General features: G+C 43.5%; 1 long non-coding RNA gene across 1 annotated transcript in view; it reads right to left on the bottom strand.

Annotated features, from left to right (window-relative positions):
* Window positions 1-26,682, bottom strand: part of LOC131755290 (uncharacterized) — a 189,969-nt gene that overhangs the window by 136,744 nt on the left and 26,543 nt on the right. The gene's annotated exons all lie outside the window — the stretch shown is intronic.

Genomic DNA, 26,682 nt, shown 5'->3' with positions numbered 1-26,682 from the left:
CCATAGCTTTAGCTAACACCTCTATCACATGACATAATTAACGTTCCTCTTTTGTGGTGAGAACATTTAAAATTCAGTCTGTTAGCAATTTTGAAGTGCTGTATATAAAACAGTATTGCTAACTATAGTCACTATACCGAAAATGGTTTAGGAGGTACCAGACATAGCCTTAAAAAACATTCAATCAAGGGATTAATTCATTCTCAATTTTCTTTCAAACTTTCTGATTATTTCAAGGAAAAAGTAGCAGTTTAAAACATCTCTAGGGACTTCCCTGGTTGGCACAGTGGTTGAGAGTCCGCCTGCCAATGCAGGGGGACACAGGTTCGTGCCCCGGTCCGGGAGGATCCCACATGCCGTGGAGCGGCTGGGCCCGTGAGCCATGGTCGCTGAGCCTGTGCGTCCGGAGCCTGTGCTCCGCAACGGGAGAGGCCACAACAGTGAGAGGCCTGCATATCGCAAAAAAAAATAATAATCCCTAAAACCTGCTGTTCTCACTTTCAGCAAAGAGAAAGAAGCCCTCAAGCTCAAGTCTCTGGCAGATCTAGCTGAAATGCATAAAGTGATTTTGCTTTTTTTCATGGCAGTTGACACTGGCAGTGAAAATAAAGCAGATAGTGGTATAAATTTTCCATTAAAAATAAATCTATTGATATTAAATAGTGAGTAGAAAATAAAATAGTGAGTAGGTTCAAAGGAAAATATCAAGGAACAATGTGAGTACAGTCGACCCTCAGCATCCACGGGTTCCGCATCTGCAGATTAACCAGCCAGGGATGGACTGGGTGAATACACAAATGCAGAACCCACGGATACAGAGGGCTGACTGTACTACACCATTTTATAAAGGGACTTGAGCATCCTTGGATTTTGGTATCCATGGGGGTCCTGGAACCAATCCCCCACAGATATGAGGGGCAACTGCAGTTGCAAACATACTACAGCAAAAATCATGAAAGTGAGATCCAAATGCCTCAGGTGTGGAAAATACAGGTATACACTAAGGGATGCCTGGAAATAGAGGTCCCCCTAGTGTGTGCTGTGCCCAGATAACGCTCAGGAAGCTGACCAATGGCAAAGTCCTGCCTCCAGAGGAAGCCCGGACCTCAAAGGGCCCCTGAGACAGAGCACAGTACAAGATGGCAGACATGGCTGAACTCAGAGGTGAGTCTCCTGCTCATGGCCCTGGGTGACGGTCAGCAGTGGGTGGAACAGTTTAAGAGGCTCTGTGAAAGAGGGTGGACTGGACAGGCAGCATCGGCATCTACATACACCAGGAGTCTCACAAGAGAAAAGCAGACTTCACTTATGACCAAGTGAGGGTCAGGCAAATGCCTGATGCACTTCCTTGGAATCTGGTGTCTCCTGCATTCCCTGCTATCCATGCAACTGAGGGTAAGAGCTGGAAGGAACCAGTTTCAGGTGGTAAAGACACCCACTGGGCCTTTCCAAGCGGCGTTGCAAAACAACTCGATGGCACCTCTGGGCAAATGGGACATTCAACTCAAGCTATGGTCCCATGATTTTCTTTGCGTTTTTGGCTCATCCATCTGTGATGTTCATTGGAGGGAGGAGGACATAGGTGAAGAGGTCTAGTTTGCTTTTCAAACCAGTTGTGTTCCTTCTCCCTGGGACTCGTAGGCCAGGCTCACCCACAGACAGAGACTGCCTCCTCACTGTTCTCTGGCCAGCTGGCCACCAAAACTATGCCCTGGACATGCACGGGGAGGGCATGCAGGGGACTCCCTATGCCTCCTCCCTCAACCAGCACAAATGACAAGACACAGGCCAGCTCTCCAGGAGCTCCCAGGCTCTGGGGCAAGAGAGTTATATGAATAACTCACTCTAAAACCTAACAGCTACCACTTCTGAGGGACCTGCCCGGTGCCAGGCACATTATTGCATGCTCACGAGAAACTCCCCATTGCGCACATGAGGGAACTCAGAGAGGGGAAGTGATGAGCAGCCAGGATGTGACACAGGCTGTTTTGTGGACCCAGGTCTCTGTGCCTCAAAGGCCACACTCTTGCCATCCCACTGCTCCCCTCCTCAGCCTCACAAGGAAATGGGTGTCATGATGGTGCCATCCAGAGTGTTGGGAGATCACGGATTTAATTCTGCTTAGGGCAACGAGAGAAGCCCCCCAGAGAAGGTGATATTTGAGCTGAGATCTTAAGGACAAGTAAGGACTTGGTTGGCAGAGCAAAATAATCTAGACTATGTTCATTCATAGATTCATTCATTCCATGCTGTATTTCCATGGTAGGTACTAGGTACTAGGAATTTGGTGGTGAAAAGACAGAGCTCCTATCCTCCTAGCAGAGGAGACAAAAAAAAAAAAAAAAGAATGAATAAAGTTACCTCTAATTGTGCTGTGAAGAGATGAATAAGGAACTGAAATGGCGAATACTGAGGAAATCTATTTTAAGACAGTCAGGGGATGTCTTTCTGAAGAGGTGACATTTTTGCTGAGCAAGAATGATGAGGTGATGGTGCTATTCATATAAAGTGAGAGTGAGTGTTCCAGGCAGAAAGAATGGTATGTGCAAAGGCCCTGAGGCTGGAAAGGGAATTGTATGTTCATGGAACTGAAAGATAAGAATGTTTGGAAACAAGTGAGTCCAAGAAAAAGCATTGCTCAAAAGGAAGCTGGGGAGAGAGGCCAGAGTCAGATGGTGTAGGTTCTACTCTAAGTGCAGTGGGAGGTTCCTGGTGGATTTTTGGCTTGGAAGTTATATAACCCAATTTACCCTCTAAGATCAGGGCTCAGTTCCCTCATCAGTAAAATGGGAGTAAATAAGAGAATGCACAGAGAAATGCAAATCAAAACTACAATGAGGTACCACCTCACATGAATGGCCATTATTAAAAACTCTACAGGGCCTCCCTGGTGGCGCAGTGGTTAAGAATCCACCTGCCAATGCAGGGGACACAGGTTCGAGCCCTGGTCCAGGAAGATCCCACATGTCACGGAGCAACCAAACCCATGCACCACAACTACTAAGCCTGTGCTCCAGAGCCCCTGAGCCACAGCTACTGAGCCCGCGTGCCACAACTACTGAAGCCCGCATACCTAGAGCTCATGCTCCACAGCAAGAGAAGCCCACACGCAGCAACAAAGACCCAATGCAGCCTAAAATAAATAAATTTATAAAAAATAAAAACTCTACAAATAACAAATGCTGGAGACAGTGTGGAGAAAAGGGAACCCTCCTACACTGTAAATTGGTGCAGCCACTATGGAAAACAGCATGGAGGTTCCTCAAAAAACTATGATCCAGCAATCCCACTCCTGGGCATATATCTGGAGAAAACTGTAGTCAAAAAGATACATGCATCCTTATGTTCATAGCAGCACTATTCACCTGAATGAATAGTGACATGGAAACAACCTAAATGTCCATAGACAGATGAATGGATAAAGAAGATGTAGTATATACATATACAGCAGAATATTACTCAGCCATGAAAAAGAATGAAATAATGCCATTTGCAGCAACATGGATGGACCTAGAGATTATCATGCTAAGTGAAACAAGTCAGAAAGAGAAAGACAAATGCCATATGATATCACTTATAGGTGGAATCTAAAATATGACACAAATGAACATATCTGTTGAACAGACTCACAGACATAGACTTGTGGTTGCCAAGGGGGAAGGGGGTGGTGGAGAGATGGACTGGGAGTTTGGGGTTAGCAGATGCAAACTATTACATACAGAATGGATAAACAACAAGGTCCGACTGTATAGCACAGGGAACTATATACAATATCCTGTGATAAACCATAATGGAAAAGAATATGAAAAAGAATGTATGCATATGTATAACTGAATCACTTTGCTGTACAGCAGAAATTAATACAACATTGTAAATCAACTATACTTGAATAAAACAAATTTTTTTTAAAAATAAGAGAATGCATTTTTTAAAAAGTACCCTGCCTGGTCAGAGGATGGATTGAAGATGTTCTGAAATGTGAGCTTGCATCAGAATCACCTGGGGTGCTTGTAAAACTCAAGACTTCTGGGCCCCACTCCCCGAGACTCTGATGCAATAGGTCTGGGGGAGGCCCAAGAATATGCATTGCTAACAAGTTCCCAGGTGTTGCTACTGCTGCTAGTCTGGGGGCCCCACTTTGAGAACTCTTGGATTAGAGAGAACAATAAAGAAGTGGAAGGTGCCATTGGGATGCTGTTGCAATCATGAAGAGCTGATGGAGTAAAATGATGTCAGTGAGATGGAGAAAAGTGGTGCAGAAGAGTTTTATCCTGGAGGTGCCATGGACAAGACTAGTCCATAGATTGGCTGTTGGGGATGAGGGAAAAGGAGAAATCAGACACGAAACTCCTGGATCTCTGGATCTCTGCTTGAGCAACTTGGCAGTGATAGTGGCAGAAACTGAAACAGGGAACCCTTAAGGATGGGTGAATCTGGAAATAAGGGCTGGGACATTCTAACTTTAAGGTCTCTGCAATCCCAAAATGGTAATGTCAAACAGGCAGGAGGAGCCTTCATGAAGACAGCAGTCATATTTATCTCGCTTTCCATTTTATCCCAAGATCTGAGTCCAGGGCCTCCTGGTACATAATAAACTTTCAGAAACATAGGTTTCTATGTTAAAGGTTGAAGAATAAATGGAGGCTGAGGAACTAGGATAACAAAAGGCACTGGGGCACCAAATGCTGCCATGTTGGAGGAGGCTGTGAACATTCACTCTTGAGGTTTCACCACTGGACCAGTGGCACCACCAGCTCCATCACTTCCTGACCTTGGCGAGGGAGGTTGGGGGGTAGAACAAAAGACAGAAATGAGCTCCCCAGTTCACTGTAGGGCTCTTCTTTTAGAAGTCAGAGATGTCACATTTGAGCCTTTCTTGGGTGGGTTTTGAGACGGAAAGGTTTGAACTGTGAGCTTAATGAGCATGAAGACCAGAGGAATCTAGCTAACATGGGTTTTTTATAAAATAAATCATAGGAAAATCAAGCTGTGCAACTTGGGGAAATGAGGAGGGAGGGATGGGGAGACAGGGGGAGAAGACAGAGGACAGAACAGGAAAAGTGGCTTGACCAAGACTATCTACCCACTAAGGGTACAAGGGGCCAGCCTCCAGACCTTCACTCCCAGGCCAACCTCGACCCTGGGGTCCTCACCACATTTCAAGCAGGGATGATGGACCCTCGGCCTCCTCACTTACCAAGTTGTAAATTAAAAGGCTGTAATTCCAGCCAGGGGTTCTGGTGACATCATAAACCACAGAACCACAGGCTCAATTCACCAGAAGCCCCAAGATGGAATTACACCCTTTTTTCCTAATCCAGGCAGCTCTGGTCACTGCCATTTTTTTTCATGATATAATAGAAGTGAGCGATATTTTAACCATTTGCATGTGGCGTTTCTCATCCAGCAGTTGAGACTCCTCTCCCTTCTCCTCTCTCCTTCTCCTCTCCCACCCCGCTGTGTGCCTTTCTCCTAAGGGGTTTCCTAAAGGGACATCCCCTGCTTTCCGAGGCTGCCCCTCCTCCAGGCCCACTCCCCTCCCCTCTTTCCTCCACATCTCTTCTGCTTTTCTGTCTCCTCTTATAGACTAGCCGCACCGTGACTTCTACCTTAAAGCTGCTTTTCAAAAGAAGTGCGGTCTCCTCTGCGTCCAGGACAAGATCCTGGAGAAGAGACCCCAGACTGTGTCTGGAATACACTCCCCAAAGTAGCCTGAACAGGAAGTCATGAATAAATCCAGGAAGTTTACAGCTTAAAGATGAAACTTTCTGAAAGCAAATGAATGCTTCCAATATCTGTTTGGGTTTGGATCTGAGTCCTAACTTTCATAAAATTTTGCTTGACACAATGTATACCTGGGCATCACGTTACCTTTACCCCTGCTTCCCCACCTTAAGCTTATGGTTGGTACTTAAGTTCCTATGGGGGCTTCCCTGGTGGCGCAGTGGTTGAGAATCCGCCTGCCGATGCAGGAGACACGGGTTCGTGCCCTGGTCCGGGAAGATCCCACATGCCGCGGAGCAACTAAGCCCGTGAGCCATGGCCGCTGAGCCTGTGCGTCCGGAGCCTGTGCTCCGCAACGGGAGAGGCCACAACAGTGAGAGGCCCGCATAACGAAAAGAAAAAAAAAAAAAAAAAAAAAAAGTTCCTATGGGAATCTCACATAGCGGGAAAAACCACAACAAAGGGCAATAATAAAATCAGTCATCTGGGGGGTGAGAAAGGGAAGGATTGTGAGTTTGGGATTAGCAGATGCAAACTATTATATATAAAATGGATAAACAACAAGGTCCTACTGTATAGTGCAGGAAACTATATTCAACATCCTCTGATAAACCAGAATGGAGAAGAATATAAAAAAAGAATGTATACATATGTGTAACTGAATCCCTTTGCTGTACAGCAGAAACTAACACATTTTAAATCAACCATACAGCATTAAAATTAATAAAAAATGAAAAAGCAATTATCACTTGATGAGTACCTCCTATGTCTCAGATGCTTATCGTATTCTTCATCCCTTGCACAGAGATGTTATTTTCCTCATTTTATGGAGGAGGTAAACTGAGGCTCAGAAATGTGGAGTATTTTGCCCAGTCCCACAACTACTAAGTAAAGCCCTTGGATTTGACCCCAATCTGACTCAAAAGCCTCTGTATACATGCTCTCTCAGTATCCCCTCACATAAAATATTTTGAGAGTAAGTGTTTCATGGGACTCTAAAAGGACTTTAATAATTGATCTTCATGTAACAGCATTTTTTTTTAAATTTCAGAAGGGGTGAAAATTCTACATTCTTTCAGGGTACAATCAGAATCCAAAAAACCCATTCCAAATGTTTTGCATATTTTTTAAAAACAACAAAGTAAATTATTTCAAAAAGATTATGACTTCCCCCAAACTAAAAGCAAGCAAAAAAAAAAAAAAAAAAAAAGCTTAATTCCACATTGACATAATTTGGCAGAAACGAGGTTGACCAGTGACTCTCTTTATAAGGTGTCGTCCACGAAACACCGACATTGGAGATGGCAGCTTTCAAAAGAGCTCATTTGCACAGGTCTGTGTGCCCTGGCTGTGTGCACCATGCAGTGCAAACCTTGAGCTTCTTGGAGATGGCCCGCAGTGGGCGGGGCAGGCCACTTGGGCATCTTGGATGTCCTCCAATGGCAAGAGGGAGAGGAGGTGCAGAGAGTCCGTGCTTCAGGGGTTAAAGGATTTCGGGACTTTATAAAAATATAATGATACTTCTGCTGAACAGAGGCTGCAGCTCACGCACTTCGTAAAAGAAAAAGAAATACACTTGACGTCATTTCAGAACGCTAGCTGCAAACATTTGAAAACACAGCAGTCTTGGTTTTAGAAAAGTTGGACTAGAAGAGAAAAAAAGCGCCGGTTTTCTCTTCTTCAGAAAATGTATCTCTGCCTGAACAAGCACGTGTTTGGATGGTTAAAGGAAGATGTGTGAGGCAGTGACCTAATTTTTTTTCCTCTAGCATCAGGGATAGTAAATAACATCTTCCCAGAGACTACAAATGGGGAAAGATCGTCAGCATATATTACATGAGGCTACAATGTGGAAGTGAATGCCGCCGTGAACAAGCAGGCACCTTGCTCCTCCAACTTCAAAGTGACATGACAAAATCTCCTGGTGATGGAGAACAATTTATTCACTCCCAGCAACAAACATTTAATTACCAAATTAAGCCCATAGCATTGTACTGCAGGATGGAAAATCATCATCATCTTCTAAATGTAGAAAGACAATGAATTTGAAAACATCATGTGGGTTTTCCTTACAGGCTGAATGTCCAGGATCTCACTGGCTGTGCTCACATACACAGACCTTCAGGCCAAGCCAGCCTTGATCAACTGCAGAGAAAGCACCAAGAGTTCTGATGAGACAGTAGTTAAGAGTATGAGCTCTGGAGCCAGACTACCTAGGTCCAAACTTGGCTCTGTGATCTTGGGCTGTATAAGCCTCAGTTTTTTGTCCATAAAATGGGGATCAGAGTGCCCTAACTCATGGGCTTGTTGGGAGGATTAAATTAAGCAATACACATAAAGTGCTTATAACAGTATGTAGTAAACACTCAATAATTGACAGATATCATGAGCCTTTTCTCTCCCATTATTATGCTTGTGTTGGCTAGAACTCTTGCCAGAGATAGAAAATCGGTCTCAGACTTAGTTTACTTAACTGCAAAGTCCAGGGGAGTCCCAGCCTCAAGTACAGCTTGATCCTGGGATTCCAATGGTACTGTCAGGCCCTGATCTCTCTCTCTCTCTCTCTCTCTCTCTCTCTCTCTCTCTCTCTCTCTCTCTCTCTCCATCTCATCTCTACTTCCTCTGGCGTAGCTCCACTCTCAGACAAGCTCACCCCTCATGGTGGCAAGATGGCTGCAACAGCATCAGCCTGTATCCCTCCAGGTTTAAGTCCAGGAGGAAAGAATGTAGCTTATATCTCGGTAAATCCTGTACAAACTTGGGAATTCAATATAAAAACACCAGTACAAATCATTGCTCATCATTTCCCTGATTACTGACAAGGTTGAACACATTTCATTTTCATGGTATTTATGTCATTAAAGGGTATTAAGATCATCATTTTACTGAAAACCTTCATGTTCATCATGCACAATATGAGAAGAGCATATATATTTACTTTAGGGGGTGTCCCGGATCTGCCAAAATTAGAGGCTCCTCCCCTCTGGGCACAAGACCTTCTCTCTGATGATCTGTCGGTCTCCTGAAGCATTCTGCTAAAATAGTAACTTCGTGGTGGCCGTACCCATGCTCAACTCCATCTGAAAAACTGAAACCACAGCAATGCCCAAGCCCCTTCATCTCACATACTCTTCACCCCCAAGTCCCCGCCTGACACCCTCTTGGCTCCTGGGGCTGCTAATTTCCTCCAAGCACCATGGAGAATGTCTGGCTTTAGTGGTTCCCATTCGTTTCAGCATCATCTGAGATCAAGTGCCTGCTCTTTTCAAAACACTTGAAAACTTGCTTCCTTGGTTGCCCAAATCCCCATCTCTCAACAAAAAAAGTGCTGGGAGAGCTAACCTACCAACTTTTCTGCACAAATTTTCTGAACACCACGGTTCCAGGGGGTTCACTGTCTAATAGCCCCGGGAAGCTGGAGGCCAAAACTTCTCCCCACCAACACGCTTCATGCCCTTGGCTTTGCTCCCAAGCTATTTTTGGCCCAGGTAAGTCCTGCTCTCTTTAAGGTTTTGACTCATGTGTCACCTGAATCTCCAAAATTGGGGTTAGTCATTCTTGCCTCTCTAGTCCCAGGCCATTTGGCTCACATCCAGAAGAGTGCTGGGCTCAGATTGTTGGCTTTCTCACCCACATTTTCCCCCACCTGCTTACAGCTAGCACAGCATCCAACACAGAGTTCTAGCTCAGCACATGTTGGCTGAACGAGTCCCCACTTGAATGATGGGATATACGTCTACACCTGAGAACCTCATCATCCTCATGACCCCACTGAAGTGCTTCCTGAAGTGCAGTGTACATCCTCATGACTCATAGTAAGAAGCAAGGAAACAGGATTGGGCTTTCCTACTCTTCTTGTTTTACCAAATTCTGTGCCACTGAACATGGCTCAGAATGGTATCAGAGTGCCCTTATGGTGGTTGTAGGTCTGAAGAAGAAAATAAGTAGTTTGAGAAATCACTTCCTAGGTGCTTCCAACATGCAAAGAGCTGAAAGGAAAAGTGAGTATATGTATCAGTCAGGTTAGGCTAGGTTTTGCTGCAGTAACAAACAATCCCTAAATCTCAGTAACTTTTAACAACAAAGGCTTATTTCTTGCTCGTGGTACACATCCACTGTGGGTTGGCAAGGGTATCCAGGCTGATAGAGCAGCCAACCACCTCAAATAAGGTTAGTCAACATCCAAGAAGGCATAAAAATACTTGGTGAGCAGCATTCTTGAGGACCATAATAGGTAAGTTCTGGGCCTTGAGCCTTGTCTTTGTTGGAGGAGGAATAACATGTAAAGGAGGAATAAAAAGGGCATCAATCCTACAAAAGAGGAAAGAAAGGTGGGGGCAGGGGAAATGCTGGGGTAGAATGAACATGACTCAGGATCCCATGAGTGCATGATTAAGTCGCTGAGTCTAGAGCTATTGTTTGTTACGTGTGTAATATGTACCTGGTAAGCTCTTGCTCTAAGCTTTTGGATCAGTTAGGGTGCTCAGAAGGTTAGCAAGGAAATCCATTCTGGCCAAAGATGGGTGATAAAAGAGTGCTCCAAGGGCACTCACAGAACTGAAGGAAAAACAGATGAACTAGGTCTCCCAGTGGAAACCAGATCAGCTCCAGGGCTCTCGATGGCAAGACCAAACCACATCCTCCTCAGCTCCAGCTGTGTCCTGTCTTCACGTTGTGCAGGTGTCAGATTCCCTGCAGAGAGGCTGTGTAGAGCATGGCTAAGGTTCTGATACACATCAGAGAGGGGAGGCCAGGATTCTTTGACTGGCAACCCCACTAAGACTGCATGCAATAGGGACATCCCCCAGAGAGAAATCAAGGTGCTGCTTCTAGAACAAGGCGGAGTGATTGATGATGGCTCAGGCAAAACAGATGTTCCTAAAAGCACTTTAAATCCAAATGGATTCTCGCAACCATAACATGGGTATCACCCTCCTGCTGTTTACACACAAAGAAGCTGAGCCTTAGAGTGTAAGGAACGTCCCAACATCACACAGCTGGTAAGTGCATAGGCCCAACTCTTTGGGGGCCCCAGAGCCTGTACCTTTACCATTGTTATCTACTATCTCACACAGATTTGGCGGCCTTTTTGTTGGCATTTTTCATGAGGCATTAAAATGAGAAGGAATATAAAATGATCACATTACTACTAATCATGCAACCATCACATCTGTAGAACACTTTACCATCTACAAAGTGTTTTCACATATATGACCTGTTGGTCTTAAACAGTGTGAGGTGGGCAGACTCTCTATCATCCATCCCATTTATTGGATGAAGATGTAGACTCAGATCAAATGATTGGATGGGAGCTGGTGAGGGTGGGCCCAGCATTTCCAGGTCTCATTTTCAGGTGGAGGTGATGACCTGGGGCTTTCCTGGCAGGTGTGGGACTCGGTTTGCTGGTCTGCAGTGTGGGGCTGGCAGGTTGTGGTACACTTGGAGCCAGAGGGCAGGGTTGTGGTTGGAACTGACCAGGCACATGAGATGCATGGGAACTCAGAGCCTCTAAAGGAAGAGCTTGGTCTCTCAGCCTCACCAGGGGGCTCTCGGGAAGATTCGCCATTGTCAAGTGTGTGTAGGTCTTACTCAGTGGTGTTAGTAGAATTGGGGAAGTGTAACTGCAAGGAAGCTTGGCTCCCAACCCTTCCTGCATCCCTAATACCTGATTTAGGAGGTCCTTAGCAAATGTTCCGTGTTGTAAAATGTTAAGCTAATCATAGTGTTGGGGATGGCTGTAGAAGTGAGTTAAAAATAAAAGACTGGAGGAGCTATGGGTATTAAAGCTTTCCCTTCACTATCCTCAGCTTCCTGCCTGCATGCAACTAGCCACTTCTGCTCCTTTAAAGCTTAGAGGCAGTATGATGTGGTGGTTTGGGTTGACCAGATGTCTCCAGTGTCCCATTATCTGGTTTCAAATCTCAGTTTCATCATTTTCTGTTCTGTGATTTTGGTAAGTTATTCATTTCTCTGAGCCCATTTCCCCATTAGTAAAACATACCTAATTTGTGGGTATAAAGATAAAGTGAGCTAATCCACAAAAAGTACCTAGCATGGTGCTCAGCACATACGAGACTTTCGGAGGCATGCACATAAATAATAAATCAGAGACTGAGTGACTTGCCCAAAGGTAGATGGCTAGGGAGTGGAGGAGTCAGGATCCAGACCCAGATCAGAGTCTCAATTCTGAATGCTTCTTCCCTCCATGCCATGCTGCCTCTCAGACCCATGCTACTTCTCACAGGGAATTGGAGTTTCTGGTAGAAAGAGGTAAATTCATGTCTTATTTCACTTCCCACTGAAGCACTCCCAGGACTCATCACCCTATCTTCAATGGACGTTTTACCTCCATGAGGTGAAAGCATGATCCTTAGTCTAAATTTTTTTCCTTAAACTCACCTAGCCTTGCCATGGTCAGAACTGCCCTGATCCCTTAAAGGGTGCTCTGTAGGCTTGGGAATAACATAGGGAATAGTGTTTTTATACAGCACATGCCCACTTACAGAGAGGAGAGAATTCTTCCACAAAGAACCCCTAGCTTGACTCCGGCACAAACTTATTTGAACAATCAGAAGACACACTATCTCCTGCAACAGGGAGTCAAGAGATGGTGTGGGCTTCGGGTATGATATGATCAGGGCTCTCTCTGAATTCCTCTGGCTCTCTGGGTTCAGCCTTCCTCCACACACTGACTCTGCACTTCGAGCTGGCTTCAGTCATTGTGGCATACTGCAGCCTGTAGTAAATGCACTTGCTTACTTTTTATATCTAGGAAGAGAAAGAAGACTTTGTACCTCATTCCAGCTTAGGCCACATGCTCTGATCCAATAACTGTTGCTGGGGCAATGCCAGCAATCATTGGACTGTATCCAAATTCCTGAACCAATTATTGACAATCACCCTTAGGCCAATCAGGGCCTTGGGGCAGGGATGGACTCAGATTCTGTGGGACCCAGAGGCCTCAGGGGAGAAGTGGAAACCAAAAAACCAGCTTCTGTTGGGATGGAGAAAGAAAAAGTAGTTGCTAAGTACTCAGCCAACAATGCCCATCCCACAAAGACAGTGGAGGGCAGGGGGTGCACAGTAAGAAACTACTGTGCCTAGGATGCCAGGGGGAAAATCTCATAAAATGCCATATCTCAAGTCAAAACTCTAATATGAGATCACCACATTTAATTTAAGAAAAAAAGTGTGATAACAGTTGCTATTTATTGAGCAACATCAGTTGAACATGGAGGTAGGTACTTTCCCTACATCATGTCACTTAATAATTGAATCCTCACAACAACCCCTAGAATTTGGAATTATCACTCCTATTTTATAGCTGAGGAAACAAGGCTCTGAGCAGTACTCTGACTTAAAATCATCACACAACTAGAACAACGAACTCAGATTTCTGTGTGCAAAAAGCTCTAGCACAATATCTTGTTTGTTATACTTTGAAAACCAAAAGTAGGATGTGTGAGTTAATTTCATGTGAATCTCATACCATTGTCAAAAAGTAGGAAATAAATGACCTTCAGCCTCTGGGTCCATGGGAAAAAACACTGTTAAAATTTAAAACTAAAGTGCAAAGTGGGACCAGAAGAATTGGGGGAATTAGTAGGAAGCCATCATGCATATTCTTCTCCTTGAATATACAAAATTCTACTTCGATTTGGGGAAGGAAAGTGGGACACCACCCCCACTCCCCCCACCCAGGGCTAGCTTGTCATGTTTGGACATCACTATGAGAGTGATTTTAAGAGGTTGTTTTATGCTAACAGGGGCTTTGAAAAGGAGATATCTTTTTGGCCCAGCTTGTCCATCTTTCAGATGGGCATACATATATACTTAAGTGAGTTTTGCTTGTAAGGGGCACTTGACTGCACAGCTTATTTTGGGGTCAATGAGACTCCTGGCATAATAGCCATCTGGGGGGTCTTAATTGAGAAGGTGTCCCTGTGGCTGTCCCCAAGGGCTGTTGGAGTCCATATCTACTTCACTGCCCCTGCAATGGGAGTTGAGGTGGATTGGCCTCCTCTTGCTGCTGTAACAAAGCACCACAAACTTAGTGGCTTAAAACAACGCAAATTTATTACCTAGCAGCTCTGGAAGTCAGAGGTCCAAAATGAGTCTGATGGGGCTAAAATCCAGGTGTCATCGAGCCTATTTCTTCTTGAGGCACTAGGGGAAAATATGTTTCCTTGTCTTTTCCAGCTTCTAGAGGCTGCCTGCATTCCTTGACTAGTGGCCCCTTCCTCCATCTTCAAAGCACATTACTTCAACATCTGTTTCCGGGCTTCCCTGGTGGTGCAGTGGTTGAGAATCCGCCTGCCGATGCAGGAGACACGTGTTCGTGCCCTGGTCCGGGAAGATCCCACATGCCGTGGAGCAACTAAGCCCGTGAGCCATGGCCGCTAGGCCTGCGCGTCCGGAGCCGGTGCTCCGCAACGGGAGAGGCCACAACAGTGAGAGGCCCGCATACCGCAAAAAAAAAAAAAAAAAAAAAATCTGTTTCCACTGTCACATCTCCTCTCTGCCTTTGACCCTCTTGCCTCCCTCTTAAGAGGACTCTTGTGTTTATATTGGACCCATCTGGATAGTCCAGGATAATCTTCCCATCTCAAGATCCTTAATCATACCTGCAAAGTCCCTCTTGCCATATAATGCAACTTATTCACAGGTTTGGAGAATCAGGACATGGACATCTTTTTTATGCGGGGCGGGGGGGGGGGGGGCATTACCACATGAGGGACAAAAAAAGGTACCTTATGAAGCCATCATCCCCCACCAGTAAGGACTGAGAAAGACACTGTTTCTAATGGATCAGCTTAAAATGGAAACTAGCAAAAGAATATTCTGAACAGCATTGCTCTCATTCGGGATTTTCAATTTTCATTTGATAACCTTTAACAGAGAGAATTTTGAGACTGTACACACATATTCATATACAGTGACTGGGAAAATGAAGAAATCAGCTGGATGATTCAGAGTCCTAATATTTATTAGGCCTGATATTTCCAGATAAATCCCTCTCCCACTCAGATATTGTGAATTTGAATGACTATTTCCCCTTCCATGCCCAAACTCCATCTGTGTCTTTGTCATGTCTCCTCCTACCTGTGACTACTAACAGGCTGGCCCCAGTGGACTCTGCAAGCAAATAGGGAGATGGGTGAGGTCAGGAAATCTGGGAGGAGGGGTGCCAGAGTGGGGAAATGGGAGGTTGGGAGGAGCATCTCCTGTGGGGCAGGGTTTCCCAGACTTCAGACATCCAGGTACCATTTTTAACACTTTGTCCCAGATTGGTGTCCTACCTGTGCTACTCTTAAGTTAATATTGTTCTCAAATTGACTAACTTTTGGTGAAATAAGTTATTTTATCTGATATGAATTCCATAAAAGGAAAAACAGAAAGAATGTAGTAAAACAAAAAAATATCAAATATTATTAAAACAATTAATTGTTTAATCATTATTAAGATAAAAATATGTCCATAGGTTACCTAAAATATTCTTATTTGGCATACATATTAGAAGTTTTCAAACTTTAACATGCATACAAATTGCTCAGGGATCTTGTTAAAACGCAGATTCTAATTCTGTCCAGTCTGGGGTGAGATCTAAAATTCTGTATTTTTAAGCAACAAACGGTAACTCAAGTTTCAGAAGACTGAATCACACACTCATGGGACCCTGAAGCCTGTTCATTCCACCCCAGTATCCTCTCACCTCTACCTTTCTTCCCACCTCCATGAGATCAGTGTCCTTTCTATACCCCCTCTACATTTTATTCTCCTACCTCCATCAAAGACAAGGATGGAACTTAGCCACCATGGACATCAGGAGTGCTGTTTCCCCAGATATTTCCAGTTCTATCCCTCCAATACATGGTAGGATTGTACTTTCTGGTCCCCTAATGGTTAGGTGGGGCCTAGTTCTGGCCCATGAGTTGTGAGTGAGAGTGACATGTGTCATTTAATTTCTATTTCCCATCTGGGATGGTGACTGACCATAATGAAGATGGTGGCTGTTCTATCTGCCTAGGAGCCCTTGCCAACCCAACAATGAACATGTGCCATGAACAAGAAATAATCTTTCGTTGTTAAAAGCCACTGGGATTTAAGAATTGTTTGTTACTACAGCAAAACCTAGCCTAACCTCTCTGATACATACACCCTAGTTTAATCCACTTTACCCCTCAGCACTTTGCAAGAACGGAAGCATTTTGTAAGAGTTTTGTCAAATTGCTTATTTTCCCCCCAAAACCTAAAACTAATGTGCTAGCATTCTTATGCCATTTCTAGCCATGTTCAGTGGCACAAAATTTGGTAATACAGGAAGAAGAGAAAGAAAGCCCAATCGTATTTCCTTGCTTACTGAGCCACATATGAGCTGAAGTGGGATCCACATAGCAGTTCCTCTACCCCACAAAGGCCTACACTTTTCCATACCAGCTCTAGCTCCCAATCACCTTCCCCTGTGAAGTTTCTTTTTGGAGGTATTATACAAGCCTGCTGAGGGTGAGTGTTTTCCCAGATAACCAGCTTGGCTCATGTGAACAACGTTCACTCAGCATAGAAGGCAATTTCTTCCACATGGGATAACATTACCTCTCACTAGATCACAAATCCAGAAGCAAGGTAAACTAAATAAGTCACTATGGGAGAAGCACCCAAGTGGAGAATACAGTGAACTAAGACTAAGAAATGTAGGTTCTAATCGCAATTCTGATATCATATTTGTCCACCAGCCTCTTTTGAGGGCAAGTTAAGGAAACCTAACTCACACAATTTATTAAAAAACTAGAAAACAAAAACCTCTCCAGGTTCTCAAAAAATGTCAAGAAGAAACTACCTCCCTCCATGACAGCACACGGCTGTCTTTTTGTTGCCTCTGTTCTCAGATTTGCCTTCCCCAAGTGACAGCAAAGATGACCACAGCATGTCCAGGCTTACATTTCAGCAGCTCAGGAATCCCAGGAGAAAGGAACATACCCTTTTCCAAGGGCTCTATCAAAAGTCATAGAATGAAATTTCATTGGCCTGGTTTCAGTCACATGCTCACCTCTGAACCAATCACTGTGGTCATGGAAATACAAGTGTTCTGAGTGGCCAGGCCTGGGACACATACCCACCTCTGGTGGTGGAGGTTGGAGCAGCCTCAGTCAAATCACATGGACTGAGAGTTGGGAAAGGTAGGTCTCCCCAAGAAAATTAGAGTCCTATGTCCAAAAAGGGGAAATGATTGCTAGATAGACAAAAGCAGCTAGGAGCCACTCTAGCTGCAAACATCCTCCCATCCCCCCAATCTCAATTCTAAGTCAAATTCTTTGTCAATCTCCAAGGAAGCTGCAAAGGCCCTACAATGCAATGTCGTTTCAGTGCAAATAGACTGCAAAGTGACACTGACAATCATCCCAAAGTTGCAAGAAGTCATGAATTGCAGGAGAGTGATGGTGGAGAGCTGCTCAAATCAAATGGAAGATTATTGGCAAAGGAGGATATGGTCAAAGTCAAACAGCTTATAATTGAAAAGGAAAAGTCTGCAGGGATGATGCAAAAATAAGAGTTTCAAAAAGAATGATTTAAACATCAAAATTTGACTTCCTCAAATATTTTTGTCAACATTGATCCTTTTTACAGTAAGACTCTGGATATCAAGTAATGCATCTTATGATGTGATTTTTTTAATTACACCAAAAAAATAAACATCTGACTCATACTTTGTACATTCTAAGAGTTAGTGTACAGTTGCAATTATAAACTAAATTTGGTTAAGTGTATGGTACGTTTTTCCAAATTAAATGGGTGTGAAGAGGAATTTCATTGAGGTCTCGACCTTGAGCCTAATAATATGAACAAGAATTAGTAAACTTATTGGCCTCTTGTGCTCCCTCTTCTGAGAAACATCTGTCTTTGCCCATGTTTCTATTTTCTTTTCTTATTGATTTGTAGGTGTTCCTTTTATACTCTTGATACTAATCTTTGGTGTGTGTATTGCAAACATCTTCTCCTACTAAGTTATCAGTTCAATTTATTGAAGGTCTCTTTTAATTAACAAAGCATATGTCAAAGGGTTTTTGTTTACTTGTTTATGTGTTTGTTTTAGACTCAATAAGAAATATTAACCTCTATTTTAAGCAGATTTACCTGAAAGGTTGTTTCCCAGTACCAAAAACTTTCAGATTCGAGGACCTTCTGCAGTTCAAAATCATTTTTTCCTTCATGTCAATGCAAGATACTGATAAATTTTTACTCTGACTTTTTTCTTCAACATTCTAAATCAGCACTAGGAAACAAACCAATATTTTTCCTTGGGATGGGCCAGATTGGATAAATTTAACAGGATGCGTGTTTCCCTGACGTGATATGGTCTGCCTTAAAATTGATAACTTCTGGCAAGGATCTGCATGTTACTTTAGGTTCCTTCTTGGAAATTAGAGAACACTCTAGTTACATCAATATCACACTTAAAAATCATCAACTAAGTTAGCCATTTTCTAAGATATTTTTAAGAAACCAATCTTGTCATATTAGTTTCCAGTGTAGAAAATAGCATATTATCTTTATGAAAACTCTATGAGTACATTGGATTTCATTCACCTTCACGCACTCAAAAAATTTTTATTTCTCCATATGAAAGAAAAATGAAGTTAGACCCTTACCTCATACCATATAAAAAAATTAATTCTTAATAAAGTTCTAAATTAAAAATAAAATAATATCAGAGGAACGTTTTTATAAAATCTGTAGGAGACCTTCCTAGTAAGTAGGCATAAAAACTAGAAACTCCAGAAGAAAGAATAGCCAGATCCACCAACATAATATTTTTAATTTTTTAAGGTATAAGCTTCTTAACCCAATTAAAAGTGAATAAGAAATAAGGACATTTAACCACCAAAAAAGATACGATAGATCCTGGATTGATTAATTTGGTTTTCATTATGTCATTGAGAACCCAGGCTCTATGTTTTTTCACTCTGCAATCCTCAACTTTGGCTTTTGCCCTTGGGCTTGTCCCAAGATGCTACAGTTGCTGCAAGTGCTAAATCCTCCCTCAACAATGTCCAGAAGGCAGAAGTACCCAGCACTCCTTGGGTCCCTTGTGAAGGATGTGAAACCATCCCTTAGATTTCCCTTCTCAGAAACCACCAGTAGACTTCTATCATTGGGGAAGTCTACACTTCCTGCCTCTCAGTGGCCATAATCCCATCACAAACCTATGCCTAAAGCACACAACTAGTAGGAGGAGTAGGATTACCATAGTTGGCTTGAACTAACCAAAATTCGCCCTCTGGGACTGGGGAGAAGGCCATACTCTACCCCTAAAGCCCACCGCTACTCCATTAGCAAGGAAGAAGAGGGAAATTGCTGTTGGGTAAACAACCCACAGCACCTGCCATGGCTAATATAAAATCTCCTCCTCAAAGTAAACAAGTTTACTGAGTTTAGAATATGTGCCAAGTTGCCCTCTAGAAGCTCACAGTCTAGTGGAAGAGTTGGCAAACTTTTTCTGTAAAAGGCCAGATGATAAATATTTTAGTCTCTGAAGGTCATTTGTTCTCTTGCACAACTACTCAGCTTTTCCATTGTAGCTCAAAAGCAACCATAGATAGTGTGTAAACAAATGGACTATGCTCCAATAAAACTTTATGTATAAAAGTGGTGGGCCAGATTTGACCCAAGGTCCTATAGTTTGTGAACCCCGGTCTAGTGGAAAGATAAGTATGTAAACCAAAATCTCATAGTGGCCTGCAGACATGTTTTGTTTGCCAAACCCTGGGTGTAAGCAAGATATTCACTTTCTAAGATATTCACTTTCTAATTGACCATAGTCCCCACTATTCCCCATTGCCCCACACCATGGCACTCTCACATTTACTGTCATGATTCTTGAGTAAAGGTAAAAGTTGTTTCACCCAGAGTTCCAGGAAACACTCACTTGTTTATTTATGGCATCTCTGGGGACAAATTTTTTTGTACATAAATTTCATTAACAAATACCACGCAATGAAACCGTTTGTTCCACTGTGATCCTTGGTATACTTTGGGACCAGACACATAACACAATTTAACGGAATTATCTGGGCACCGATTTTTCTAGGCATGCAGTCCAGAGAAGCCCCATGATAATCCTTCCTCGGGAGTGATCAACAGCCCTGAGTGGTCCCTGTTGACAAGCTCCGTGGTAACCCAATCTCTACATTCTGCTGACAAGCCACACTCCCGTGGTTTATGAGCTCAGTGGAATCCCTGAATAGAATTATACCCTTTTATTGAGTCCTGAACCATATATTATCATGAATACTAAACCAGTTCAAATGGTCCATCTCCTCTGCCTTAACATTAGACAAAGCCTTTAGCAATTACCCTTCTCTTTAAAGAATGTGTTTTCTTTGGCACTGAATCCTGCTGAAACCTGATGTGCCTGGGCCTTCTGCATTTACCTCCAGGTTCCAAGTTAGGCTGCCCCCAACCCCATCAGTGTCTGGGGTCATTCGGACAAAGTCATTGGAAAGCTAAGTGTCTCCCCTTTCCACAAAGAAAGAATTAGCAAGGAGAATTAAAAGCATGGGCTTAACTTCAGAGGGAGTGGTTATAACCCTTACAAAGAGGAGCAGCTCTTTGTCACCTGACATCTTCAGGTGATGTCAAGCACTTGAGAAGCACGCTTTCCAACCTCAAGAAGTCCAAGGCTCTCCAGAAGGTAGTCCTTTCTGTAGCGATTCTAAAAAAGGAGACGTGCTATTTATTTTCATTCATTCAAGAAATATCTATTCAGCATCTGCTGTGTGTCAGATACTGTGCCAGGCACTGAAGATAGAGCAGGAAATGGAAAAGATCCGAATGTGACAGTGATGAGTGATGTTGAGGAGTTGGAAGTAGATAATAAATAGATCACCAAGTTCACATGAAACATGAAAGAAACTCGTCGTAAGCAATATGATGGAAAAGAACAGAATGCTGTGTGTATGAGTTCCCTATGGCTGCTGTAACAAAGCACCACACACTCGGTGGCTGAAAACAACAGAAGTGTATTCTCCCACAGTTCTAGAGGCTAGAAGTCCAAAATCAAGGAGTGGGCAGGGCCACTCTCCCTCCAAAGGCTCTAGGGCAGAATCAGGCTTGCCTCCTTCATCTCATGGTGGTCCCACATGCTCCTTGGCTTGTGGCTGCACCACATTCCAATCTCTGCCTCCATCTTCATGTGACTGTCTCCTCTTCTCCCCATGCGTTTCTCCTCTGTGTGTCTTTTTTTTTTTTTTTTTTTTGCGTTACGCGGGCCTCTCACTGTTGTGGCCTCTCCCGTTGCGGAGCACAGGCTCTGGACGCGCAGGCCTAGCGGCCATGGCTCACGGGCCCAGCCGCTCCGCGGTATGTGGGATCTTCCCGGACCAGGGCACGAACCCGTGTCTCCTGCATCGGCAGGCGGATTCTCAACCACTGCGCCACCAGGGAAGCCCTCCTCTGTGTGTCTCTTAAAGAACATTTGTTGCTGGATTCAGGTCCCACCCAGATAGTCCAGGATGATCTCCTTTTGAGATCCTTCACTTAATTACATTTGCAAACACCCTTTCTCAAAATAAGGTCACATTCACAAGTTCCAGGGGGCCTGTGGAACCCGGAACTTGGGAGTCTCCTTTCAATCTACTATACTATAAGAAATAATAATGGGATAACTTATTTTAGATCAGAGGGTGGGGTGGATCACCTCTAAGGAGGTGAGATTTAAGAGAAGACTTGAAGGATGAGGAGAAACAAATTATGCAAAGTGGAGGACAGTATGGTATGGTATGATATTCCCATACCATGCATAGACATAAGAAGAAAGGCATTGCTGACTGAAGGTACCATCTATGCAAAGGCCCCAAAAGCTGCTGAGTTTACAGCCCTCCAGAAACTGAAAGACCATTAGGGCCAGAGCAGAGAGCAGAGTAAGTAAAACGGCCTGAGATGTCCTAGGAGGGGTAGGCAGAGGCCTAGCCTGAAGCCACATTAAGGAGATGGGATTTTACTTCAAATGCAAGAGAGAGCCATTGAAGAGCTTTAAGCATAAGAATAGCATGATTAAATTTACATTTCATCTTGAAGATATTTTCAAATAGCATAGCTGGCCTCAGTTTAAATTGGGAGTTATTATTTTTACTGGAGTCTTGGCAATAACAAATGCATAGTATTTTATCATTTACACCAATAGATGCATTAACTCATTTAATTTTAAAATGCATATAACCCAAATACAAACCAGGGCGTCATGTGGTCCAGTGTCTGATATCTCATTTCAGGAAGTGCAGTTTAGAGATCAGAAATAATTAGAATTCTAATCTTTGCTGGCATCTCTTCTAGAACATCAAAGGGGATCTAATTCATAATCCATACCAATACTTAATCAAACCCTCTTTCCCCATTTCTCTCCTTCACATCTCTGATCTCTTCTAACCCACAAATTCCTCAGCAACCTCCTTCCTCATGCCCAGTCTTGACTAATTCCCCATCAAAGTCTCTCCCAAAATCCTAACCTAAGGCTCTTGGCTTATTCACCTCCTAAATCCAGCAGACAGACCCACAGCCTCCCTTAGTAGAGACAGGCAGAATCTGAGCACCAGGGACAGACTCCAAAATCCAATCTCCCTCTCTCTCTCTCCTCTCTCTCTGAGGAGGTATTGGCAGTAGGAATATAAATATAATTTAACGTCTTCTTTTTCTTCACACACCAATTTTCAAAATTTTAACTGTAACCTCCACGAGGGCAGAAACGACATGTTACACATTTTGCGGCCCCTACATTGTAGAGCTGACCTCTTTGCACAGAGGACACACAGATGCATAACCGGAGCTTGCCTGAGACCCTGAATCCTTGCTCTGTGATCAAGCATTCTTCCCACATCATCTATAAAGTTCCTGAGCTGAAACTGTCTGGTCTTAATTAAGCTTTGGCGACATCTGTCATGAGTGACTGGTGACATTTTTCCATCCACTCATCACTCCTAAAAATGGACTTGTCCCTGCTAAGGAGGAATCAACAGACCAAGGCAGCCTAGAGCATAGGTGAGGGAGGGTACAGCGGTCATCCAGGGGGATGTGCAGGGGGAGAGAGGCCGCTGCCACACTGGGTACCCTGCTCCCAATGGCAGGCAGTGTGGACAGCAAAATCCCCTTCCATCAGAAGCATGTTCTATCGGTGAGACACAATCCTAACAGGATAGCAGAGGCTAGCAGAGAGAGATGATCTCCAGGAAAAGCTTGGAAAGGCCAAGAGGCTGTGTACTTCTCCATGGACTGCAGGCTCCTTCAGGGCAGGAACTGTGCTTAATTCAACTCTGTACTTCCTGCCCCCTCTCCGAACTCCATCTCCTGGCTCCTAGGCCCCCATAGCCTTGGACCCAGCACACTGTGAAGCTGGTGGTGTGGTTGGTTGCATGGTTGGTTAAATGAGCAACTAAAATCTCTAACAAGAGCCTTCCCAAGAGCTGTTCCTCTGAGACTTGACAAAAGCCTTAAGGTCACATATGCCCCTGCTCCCTTAAGCCATCCCCCAACTTCCCAGACTGAGAAAGAAGATTCCTGATTTCTTAGGATGCCAGTGTGGTATAATAGAATTATATATACAGTATTTGGTCTCTGTCCTAGGTGGCTGGCACAGAGCTCCTAAAACCCTTGGAATTTTCTGAGTGATGGGAATGTCTTTTGTTATTCCTAATGACTTCCTTTGACCTTACCTGAAATTATGCTAATGAGGCAACCTTTGGCAGACCCTCTAGATAGCTTCAGGATGGCAGCTGGATGCCAGAGAAACCGACCACAGGAGTAGAGGGTTGGAAATTTCAGCCCCACCCAACCCTGCACAAACCTGAAAGAGGAGAGGGGCTAGAGGTTGAGCCCAGTCACCCATGGCCAATGATTTAATCAACTGTGCCTCTGTAATGAAACTGGGATAAAAATTTGAAACACGAGGCTGGGGGAGCTTCCAGGTTGGTGAACACACGGATGTGACAGGAGGTTGGCACCCCAGAGACAGCACGGAAGCTCTGTCTCCCCCCAACTTTGTCCTATGCATCTCTTCTATTTGGCTGTTCTTGAGTTTTAGCCTTCATGATAAAACTATCATTGTAAGTACAGAACTTTCCTGAATTTGGGGTCATTCTAGCAAATTATGGAACCTGAGTGTGGATGGGGGTCATGGGAACCCCCAATCTGTAGTTCGCCAGACAGAGTGCAGGTAGCCTGGGGCCCCCATTCACACCTGGCACCTGAAGTGGGGACAGTCTTGTGGGACTGAGCCCTTAAGCATGAGGTCTGTGTTAACTCTGGGTAGTTAGTGTCAGAATTAACCTGAACTGTAGCACAACTGATGGCAGAGAATGGAAGAAGTAGTTGTTATTGGAAAAATGAAACACACAGAGACCCCAAATATGCTCACCAGCTGTCAAAAGGTGCACATCCAAGCCATCCATCAGAGAATCTTATTCTTGAAAATGTTCTCATTTTAAGCTTGTATGACCACTTTAACTGTATTCTTTCTAATGTTTTACAAATTCACTTAAATCCCTCTTCAAATACAAACATTTTTAAGCACCCACTATGTATGACGTGCCATAGGACCGATAGCCTTTAAACTTTTAAGCTCATATTACTCCTAAAAGAATTTTGATACCCTATGTAGGCCCTTGCACATTTTCGTCATAAATTTAAATAGCACATAACATGCAATTCCCACTGTGTTGTAAATACTGACATTTTATTTTTTTATTTTTTTTGCGGTATGCGGGCCTCTCACTGTTGTGGCCTCTCCCGTTGCAGAGCACAGGCTGCGGACGCGCAGGCTCAGCGGCCATGGTTCACGGGCCCAGCCGCTCCGCGGCATGTGGGATCTTCCCGGACCAGGGCACGAACCCGTGTCTCCTGCATCGGCAGGCAGATTCTCAACCACTGCGCCACCAGGGAAGCCCTTTGACATTTTATAAAATATAAAACTGTTACATCACTCTTATGTTTCCAATGGAATCCAAATGCCATGGCAATTTGATACGCACCATCAGCTATTTGAAAAAATACATGAACAAACTCTTCTTTACGAGTCAGAAAAGTTTACATTTTTCTCTTTTCCTCCTTGAAATCATATTTACTTTTCCTCACAGAATTTTATTGTAGTATAATTTTTATGCTAGAAAGTCTTTTATTAATCATCCTAATTTTATGCAGGAAAAAAATATATAAATTGAAATTCTAATTTACTTTTTTATTTCTGCAACCATTAGGCTCTGAATGTTAACAATTTTTCCTTTGGATTGAGTTATGATTGCAATTATTATTTCTACACATATGATCAAGGCATTGTGGATATATTACAAATGTTGGTGTATACAGTCTTAATCAATATTTTTTCACAGACATCAGTATTTTGAATGTCACTGTTTGGCACTTTAGGGTGGCGGAGGGCTGAGTCTTTCTTTCAGAAAGTGAGAGAAAAGCATCTGGAAGGAGTAGGAGAAAAGGAGAACTGGCCTCCACAGTGGGTACGTTCTCAGGCGGATGTGCTTGAGCAAAGGACAATTAAGTGGATTCCTTTGGAACTACCTTTGCTCACATCCCCTTGGAAAGTTCTCCCATACCCACAGGGATACCAGGAGTCCGGGTTTGAAGATCAAGTCATAGGTAATTCATATTAGAACAAGTTACAATTTTAGTCTTTGGGGAGTTTACATCTGGATAGGGAGTTTACATCTGTAAGCAATCCACCTGAAATCAATAACAGAAAATGATCTAAAAAAATTGTTCAAACATGAAAAGATGCTCAACATCACTAATTATTAGAAAAATGCAAATCAAAATTACAATGAGGTATCACCTCACAGTGGTCAGAATGGCCATTATCAAAAAAATCTACAAATAATAAATGCTGGAGATGGTGTGGAGAAAAGGGAACCCTCCCACACTGTTGGTGGGATTGTATATTGGTACCAACCACTATGAAGAACAGTATGGAGGTTCCTTAAAAAACTAAAAGTAGAGTTGCCATATGATTCAGCAATCCCACTCCTGGGCACATATCCGGAAAAAAAACATAATTCAGAAAGATACATGCACCCCAATGTTCATTGCAGCACTGCTTACAATAGCCAAGACACGGGAAAAACCTAAATGTCCATCAACAGAGGAATGGATAAAGAAGATGTGGTACATATATACAATGGAATATTACTCAGCCATAAAAAAGAACGAAATAATGCCATTTGCAGCAACATGGATGAACCTACAGAATATTAAGCTTAGTGAAATAAGTCAGAGAAAGACATGTAATACATGATATCACTTATATGTGGAATCTAAAAAAATGGTACAAATGAACCTATTTACAATAGGATTTGTAACTGGCAACGGCTAGTCCAGCCATTATCCTGGGAGCTTTTCAAAATCTAGATTCCTCAGCCCTGCTGCAGACCCTCTGAATAAGAATCTCCAGGAATCTCCAAGTTCAAGAATCAAACCCAAGAATCTCTTCTCCAAGTTCTTCAGGGGCTTGGCTTGGGGACTACTGCATGGTGTAGCCTTGAGCTGCCAGGGCAAATCCTCATTTCTGCAGAGTGAAAAAAGGTGAACTGAGGCACGTGAAACTTTGAAGACTTTATATGAGCAAGGAAGGCAGGGGCTAGGGTGGAGAGACGGAAGCAAAGCAAAGCAATCATTTATTTGGCTGTAGCTTAAACAGTTACCTGAATTGGAAAAATCTAGTTATTTGATTGATAGGATAGTTGTTCTTGAGTTTCATTTTCTCAGATTCAAGTAAATCTAGTTGGCTGTTGATAATTAATTGTTCTTGGATTTTGTTTTCTTAGATTCGGGTGCACTGACTCTGGCTTAAGCTTGGGTTTGCTTATGCTGGCTACCAAGGTCGCTAAGGCCACCCCAGTCTAGTGGCCTCCTTATCAAACTACCTTAGCAATAGGCAGTTCCCAACTACTGCCAGCTGCCCCC

The sequence above is a fragment of the Kogia breviceps genome, chromosome 4, assembly GCF_026419965.1.
Source record: "Kogia breviceps isolate mKogBre1 chromosome 4, mKogBre1 haplotype 1, whole genome shotgun sequence".
NCBI classification, from domain to species: domain Eukaryota; kingdom Metazoa; phylum Chordata; class Mammalia; order Artiodactyla; family Physeteridae; genus Kogia; species Kogia breviceps.
Note: the sequence above shows the minus strand (reverse complement) of the source record. Positions and strands in the feature narration are given on the sequence as shown.